The sequence below is a fragment of the Dromiciops gliroides genome, chromosome 1 (genome assembly GCF_019393635.1).
Source record: "Dromiciops gliroides isolate mDroGli1 chromosome 1, mDroGli1.pri, whole genome shotgun sequence".
Taxonomy (NCBI): domain Eukaryota; kingdom Metazoa; phylum Chordata; class Mammalia; order Microbiotheria; family Microbiotheriidae; genus Dromiciops; species Dromiciops gliroides.
The window spans coordinates 544,845,975-544,854,059 of NC_057861.1; positions in this window are offsets into that span (position 1 = coordinate 544,845,975).

Consider the following 8,085-nt stretch of genomic DNA (forward strand, 5'->3'; position numbering starts at 1 on the left):
AAGTCTAGAAGACCGAAGACCGAGATCTCAAGCCCTCCAACTCTGCTCTCACATAAGCAGGGACAATTGAATAATCAGTCTCCACCCATGAGGACAGTCTTGTGGTGCAAATGAACTTTAAGATGATGGTTACTTTATAAGTAATATTAATAAAGCCAATGGATAAGTTGGGAGTGGAGCAGTGGCAGGGGCAGCCAGACAGTATAGTGGATAGAGTGCCAGACTCAGATTCAGCAAGATTCATCTTCTCGAGTTCAAATCTGAGTTCAAGCCCTGTTTGCCTCAGTTTTCTCATCTGTAAAGTGAACTGGGGAAGGAAATGGAAAACCACTCCAGTAGCTTTGCCTAAAAAAAACAACCCAAATGGGATCACAAAGAGTTAGACATGACTGAAAAACAACTGAGCAACAACAATGGATAAGGAGTGGCTAAACATTAGGGAGAGGAGATGCTCCAAGTAGCAATTTTCAGGGACAATGAAACAGGTAATGTGTATTGTCATTTGTAAGGAGTAGTAGTACCTCTTCCTCTGAGATTAGTGCAAAAGAGGAGGAAATAGGAGATTATTGGTAGAGTGGTAGAGCTGGAGGAGTATGTAGAAAATGGGGCCTGAGTATAAAGCAAGACATGTCTAGCTATACAAGTAAGGAGTCTTTGAGGTACTCACACTCCAAACACAGACCAGGAAACCTCTGCCCCAGGACTCACTCCCATGTTAAATAGATGATCTCTACCAGGGCAGGTGAATCAAGATATGTTTTTCCTGTGCTAGTGACCATTGCTATTCCAGGGAAATTTCTGGTCCTTCCTGATGGTCAAGGTAGGGAATTGTAGATATATGGAACCTAGCTAAGGTCAGGAAAGGGTAGGGCAGATGGCAAAGAAAGAAAGGTAATAGGAACAAGATGAGAGGCTGAGCTTTCCTGAGTGAGGGCATAGAAAGCCAAGAATTAAATTGGATAAGTCCACATCAAACTGCTAGAAAGAATCTGGGTTATCACCTCATTGCTGAAGCCAAAAGGGAAAAAGCACAGCAACTGCCATAGAACCTGAGACCTAGAAATGGGGGTTAATACTCCAAAATCCTCCTAGTGTTTTAAGGATGAGCACTTGATTGATAACCCGTAGCCTAGCCGTTACTACTATAGGGAAAAGGAGCCTATTTCACTGGCCACTGTGTTCTTCCCCCACCCCACCCTACAACTTTACTACCAAACTTCTCAAATGAGTGGTGGTAGTGTTTTTCCAACCCCTGTGGGGTTTGTTTGTTTGTTTGTTTGTTTGGGGGCAATGGGAGTTAAGTGACTTGCCCAGGGTCACACAGCTAATAAATGTCAAGTGTCTGAGGCCAGATTTGAACTCAGGTCCTCCTGAATCCAAGGCCAGTGCTTTATCCACTGTGCCACCTAGCTGCCCCTCTAACCCCTGTGCTTTTGCACAGGCCAGCCCCTAATCCTAAATACTTCTCTACTTCAGTTCTTAGAGCTCCTGGTTCCTTTCAGAGCTTAGCTCAAATTCTATCTCTTTCAAGAGGCTTTTCTTTATTCTCCCAATTGTTAGTGTCCCACCACCACCATTACCATCATTTTGTATTTGTTTTGAATATATCCTGCATTTACTTATTTGTGAATTTGTATGTGTCCACAGAAAAAAGTAAGAATGTTGATATTTGCATCCCTAGCACCTAGCTCAGTACCTAGAATATAGCAAGAGTTTTAAAAATGCTATTGATTACCTTATTAGAAGTAATTATTAAATACCTCTTTTATGATCAGAATTCAAGCAGAAAGGGACATTAAAAAGACCATGGGCGGGGAGGGACAGCTAGGTGGCACAGTGAATAAAGCACTGGCCCTGGATTCAGAAGTACCTGAATTCAAATCCGGCCTAAGACACTTGACACTTACTAGCTGTGTGACCCTGAGCAAGTCATTTAACCCCCATTGCCCGGCAAAAAAAAAAACAAAACAAGACCATAGGGACCTTAGAAAGACCTTAGAAACCCAACCCCCTTATTTAAAAGATGATAAAATAGATACAGAACAGTTAAGTGAGTGTCCTAGAGTAACACAGCTAATAAGTATCTAAATCAGGATTTGAACTTAGGTCTTCCCGCCTACAAGAGCGGTACCTTGTTCACTATAGCATGCTGGCTGCCTTCAGACATGAGAACTTCATTGTTACTTGCTCTCTCCCTAACTTGCTTCTTTTTTTTTTTCTTTTGTGGGGCAATGAGGGTTAAGTGACTTGCTCAGGGTCACACAGCTAATAAGTGTCAAGTGTCTGAGGCTGGATTTGAACTCATTTACTCCTGAATCCAGGGCTGGTGCTTTATCCACTATGCCACCTAGCTGCCCCCTCCCCAACTTGCTTCTACTCCTACCACTTTACAAGCACAATGGGGATGTTTGAGGAACTCCTTGATCTGATTAACTAGGGCAGTTCCCATGGAGTTAGGCATGTGATGCCTTGCTGAAGTATATGTGCTTTGTTTAGGTGATGTAGCAACTTCAGATGGGTCCTCGGTGATGTGAGATTACATTGAAGATAATTGGTGACAAAGTCAGGAGAAACCTGCCATAGATGCTTATAAGAAGAACAAGGAAAAAAGGCTTTAGTCCTCTTGAACCTTGTTTCTTTTGGGAAACATCAGTGCTTTTTCTCCCTTAGATGTGGGGATGGAAAGGAAAGGATTCACCTCCCAGAGCCTCCCCCAATGACAATGGGAACATGTACTTACCCAGGCAAATTTGAAGCTGGATCTCAAGTCCCCAGCTATTTCTTTTGCCTTTTTGTTTCCTTCTCTGAACCTAGATCATGAAGCAATCCTGAGAAAAGGGTGTTTCCAGTCCTGGTGATAAATTTGAAAGCTAAATGGCTTCTTTTCCTTCCTTCCTTCTTTCCTTCCTTCCTTCCTTCCTTTCTTTTTTTCTTTCTCCCTTCCTTTCCTCACTCCATCCTTTTTTTCCTTTCTATCTTTCTTCTGTTCAAATGACATAGAAACTATTAGATTGAAAACCAGAATGTAGAAGGGGGTGGAGCCAAGATGGTGGAGGAAAAGCAATGACTTGCCTGAGCTCTCCCCAAAACTCCTCCAAATATCTTCAAATAATTCCATAAGACAATTCCTGGAGCAGCAGAACCTACAAAAGTACAGGGTGAAATCATTTTCCGACCAGACTGTGAAATAAGGACAAAGGCTGGAGAGACTGCTGCAATAGAGGGGCAACAGAGAGGGAACTGAAAATAAAGTATGCAGTTAGTCTGGAGGCTCAGCCTGGCCAATAAAGAAAATACAGAGGAGAGCTGCCTACAGAGGAAGGTCTGAAAGGTGGAACGAGAAGAGATGGTAAAAAAAAAAAAATTGTAGCCTACCTTTCTAAAGTACTTCATGCGTATAAAACTCTTTGTATACATTGTCATTTCCCCACAACAATTCTGTGAATTAAGTGTTATAGATATTATTGTCCTCATCTTATAGATGAAAGAAAGCCGGGAGAGATACAGTGACCTGGTAAATATCATAGTATTAATGAATGGCAGGTCTCCTGCCTCCAAGTCCTGCTTTCCAAAGTGCCATGAAGAAAGACCTTTAGCAGAGAGCTCTAGGCATTACAACTTGGATACCGAGAGGCTATACAGGGGCAAGGTTAGGAAATCTATGAGAAATTCCTGGGGCTTTTATTAGGTCCAAAGGGTACATATAAGGAACCCCAAAAAAAGCAAGGGAAAAAAGTTCATCCCTTTTTTCTTTACAGAGGTGGAGAATGCAGATGGGGCACTCTGCATATATTGTCAGACTCTGTTGATATGTTAATTTTGCTGAAATACTTCTCTTTCCCCTTTTTCTTATTCTTTATAACAGTTAGTGAATATCTGGGAAAGGGAAGGGGGAAAGATACATGGAAATGATGGTGAGGTAAAAATGGAAGATAGCAATAAAATGTTTTTTTTTTTTTTTAAGAATGTAAGGGGCAGCTAGGTGGCGCAGTGGATAAGACACCGGTCCTGGATTCAAGAGGACCTGATTTTTGTCGGGCCTCAGACACTTGACACTTACTAGCTGTGTGACCCTGGGCAAGTCACTTAACTCTCATTGCCCCACAAAAAAAAAATGTAAAGAAGGGAGGACTTATTCAGGGAGAGAAAGTTTTTTCTCTTCTCAGAATCCATTGAGAGGGGAAGAAGTGAGAGGGAAGAAGTAGGCCCCCTAGAACTTGTTGCAGTAATTATTTTCTTACAGCACTTAAAATCTACCCTGGTGCTTTGTTTGTAGAACATTGCAGAAAGGCAAATGTTTCCACAATTCTGGTAACCATCCAAGAACTGGTACCTTCATAGAACTTCCTCAGAAAATACTGCTTGAACACCACTAATATTGCAGAAACCCTCCATTACACACACACACACACACACACACACACACACACACACTCCATTATTGAATTTGTCACACTTGAAACATTGAATAGAGGTTCTCTGTTTTAGTGGGTGCTAACGTGAGAAGCTCCCAGAAAGAGAAGTGTATTCCTTCTTTGGGAGGATCCCAGCTCCAGAGCAGAGTGAAGAGCAGGGAGAGAACTGGAATCTTCACTTACGTCAGTAGTTTCTAGGTGGGTATTGTTGCTGTTGTTTATTCTTCATTCTAGAAGAGGACCATGACATCAGGAGATGATGCTGTGACTTGCAGTGAATTGGATTTAAGTGAGGTAGGGCTGTGCAAAGTCACCAGCCTCTCTGCTCCAGAGCCATGTGGGCAAGATATATATCAGAATGACTGGAGGTGGCCCTGAATGTTTGAAGTAATCAGGGTTAAGTGACTTGCCCAGGGTCACACAGCTAATAGTGCCACATGTCTGAGGTTGGATTTGAACTCGGGTCCTCCTGACTCCAGAGTCAATACTCTATCCACTGCACCACCTAGCTGTCCAGGTGGATGATGACTGCTCATTAGGAGATGGTGACATAAAAGCACTGATACTTAGAGGGAAAAGGAGGAGACAGGAGGATGCTGTACAGAAGATTGAAAAGAGGGGGTGCTAGGTGGTGCAGTAGATAAAGCACCAGCCCTGGATTCAGGAGAACTTGAGTTCAAATCCAGCCTCAGGCACTTGACACTTACTAGTTGTGTGACCCTGGGCAAGTCACTTAACCCTCATTGCCCCCCCCCCAAAAAAAAGATTGAAAAGAAGCTAAATCCTGACTGGCCAGCAAATTTGAACCTTATGAGTTGCTTAGACAGTACAAGACCCACTTCCAGCAATGCAGCCAATTGAAAAGATTTCTCCTAACCACACGGTTAACAGAAAAGAACCAGTTGCCAAATGTCTACGTATGCTCCACAGCCTCTCTCCAAGGCATGTTCTTAACTCACTTTCATGACTTTCCCCAAAGCAAGCTCCCCAGGCTCTTCTATGTAAGCAGATGCCATCAGAGTGTGAAAAAAATGGTTATGCTAACTACCTTGATTTTCTTGAGCTCCCCATTTATCCAGGTAACCAAAAAGAGCTGTATGAGGACTGGCTGTATTAGCTAAGATACAAGGCCACTTGACATACCAACAATCCCTTGCAATGACCTAGGGTAAACCCAGTTGGATGTGCAGAAAATCAGAAACTCTGAAACCAACTAAGCTCATACCAGCTTTGAAGCAGACCCCAAACCATTTGGTGCTTAATGGACCTTCAAGGGAAATCCTTATCTTCAAAGACTCCCCTAACTGTTAGTTATGGGGCTCCTCTGACACATTCTTTTTTATGGTTTTTGGAGACATCACCTTATCTTATTGTTTGTGCTTAAGCCTTGAATGGCCAAGACTGCTTATCACCAAGAATGCCTTCTGATTTTTGTCACAGCTGTATCACCTGGAATTCCTTCCTCATTCTCCCTGTTTCCTGGATTTCCCCCTCTTCTTGGGATTGCAGTTCCCTGCCTCATTCCTTTCTAGTACCAGGTCAATTCCTCCCTTTCTCCCCAATTCCCTGTCTCCTTTTGTTCCCCACTCTCCTTTGAACAGATGTGGACATTGTCTCACTGTTCCAGCTTGCAAGTTCTTTCTCAGGCAATAAATGAATTTATAATCTTAAACTGTGATTGGACTCTGGCTCCTTTCATGTTCCCCTTTTTGGATCTGGGGTTTCTTCTGTTTCAACAATTTACAGGGATTGTTTGTTTTAATTTAACAAGAGGCAGTCTGTGCAAGTTACTTGTTACTCCTTGTTACTTTTCAATTGCCAAAGTCAATATTCTCCTTTTCTTTCACTTAGGTAGAATTTTAGACTCTTTGTTCTTGAAATTCTAGCCATGTTGACTTTGAAGACATTTTCCTTTTAGTCTCCTTTATTGGCTTTTTGTTCATCTATTAAATTTGAGAATACCCCAAGCCTACTTCTCTGTCTATATTCTCTTCCTAAGATACTGACTCTCATATTTTCAACTATTCTTCTCTATGCACCGAACTCCCATGTCTCTATTTCCTACCTGACCTCTATTCTGAACTCCATTCCAATATGCCATCAGACAGTTACACGTTTACTTTGATGTCTGACTCTCATTTCATGTCCAAAATACTTCAAATTGAACTTATTTTTGTCCCAGATTAGTTTGTTTTTCCCAGAGTTTTCTATTAATACTATTACCACTTTCACTCACTCATGTTTGGTAACTTTTCATTGAACTCCTCACTCCCCACATCTAGTGAATGTCTATTGTTTCTGCCTTTGCAAGGACTCTATATTTTGTTCCTTTCTTCTTATTCTCAAGTTCTTTATTCCAAGTCTTATACTAGAAGCAGCTGGATAGAGAGTTAGTTGGCCTTGGAACCAGAAAGATGTGGTTTCAGGTCCTTCCTCTGACACATACTGGTTGTATGACCCTAGGCAAGTCACTTAATTGCTCAGTTCCCTACCACCTCTCTAAAATTATAAACTGCAGGGTGTTGGAAGTCCAAATTGACAGAGGGAGTTTCCTCAATCAGGGAGTTCCCCATACCAATGAGATCACAGGCACAGTCCCACCCCCATCATCTTAAATATAGTGGTCTCCCTACCTCTAATTTCCCCCCTCCAATCCAGTCTGCACAGTGACATCAGATTAATCTTTTTTTTTTACATATAAGGTATTTTATTTTTTTCCATTACATGTAAAGATAGTTCTCAACTTTTGTTTATACAAGCTTTACAATTTCAGATTTTTCTCCCTCCCTCCCCTCCCTCCCCCCTCCCCTAGACAGCAGGTAATCTGATATAGGTTATATCTATATATCTATATGTCCATATACATATAGATATATATACATACACACATATATATATACACATAAAAACATTAATCCTATTTCTGCATTAATCCTGTTACAAGAGAAAAAATCAGAGCAGTGATGCAAAACCTCAAAATAGAAAAAAAAACAACAGCACTCAAAACAAAAGAAATAGTATGGTTCAATCAGCATCTATACTCCACAGTTCTTTTTTTTTTTTCTTGGATTTGGAGATCCTCTTCTATCATAAGTTCCCTGGAACTCTTCTGTACCATTGCATTGGTGAGAAGAATATAGTCCATCACAGTAGGTCAACACTCAATGTTGATGTTACTGTGTACAATGTTCTTCTGGTTCTGCTCATCTCATGTAAGACCCTCCAGGTTTCTCTGAACTCCTCCTGCTCATCATTTCTTACAGCACAATAGTATTCCATTGTATTCATATACCACAACTTGTCCAGCCATTCCCCAATTGATGGGCACCCCCTCAACTTCCAATTCCTTGCTACCACATAAAGAGCAGCTATAAATATTTTTGTACATGTGGGTCCCTTTCTCCCTTCCATGATTTCTTTGGGAAAAAGACCTAAAAGTGGAATTGCTGGGTCAAAGGGTATGCACAGCTTTATCGCCCTTTGGGCATAATTCCAAATTGCTCTCCAGAATGGTTGGATCAGTTCACAGCTCCACCAACAATGGATTAGTGTTCCAATTTTCCCACAGCTTCTCCAACATTTATTATCTTCCTTTTTTGTCATTTTAGCCAATCTGATAGGTGTCAGGTGGTACCTCAGAGTTGTTTTAATTTGCATCTCTCTAATCATT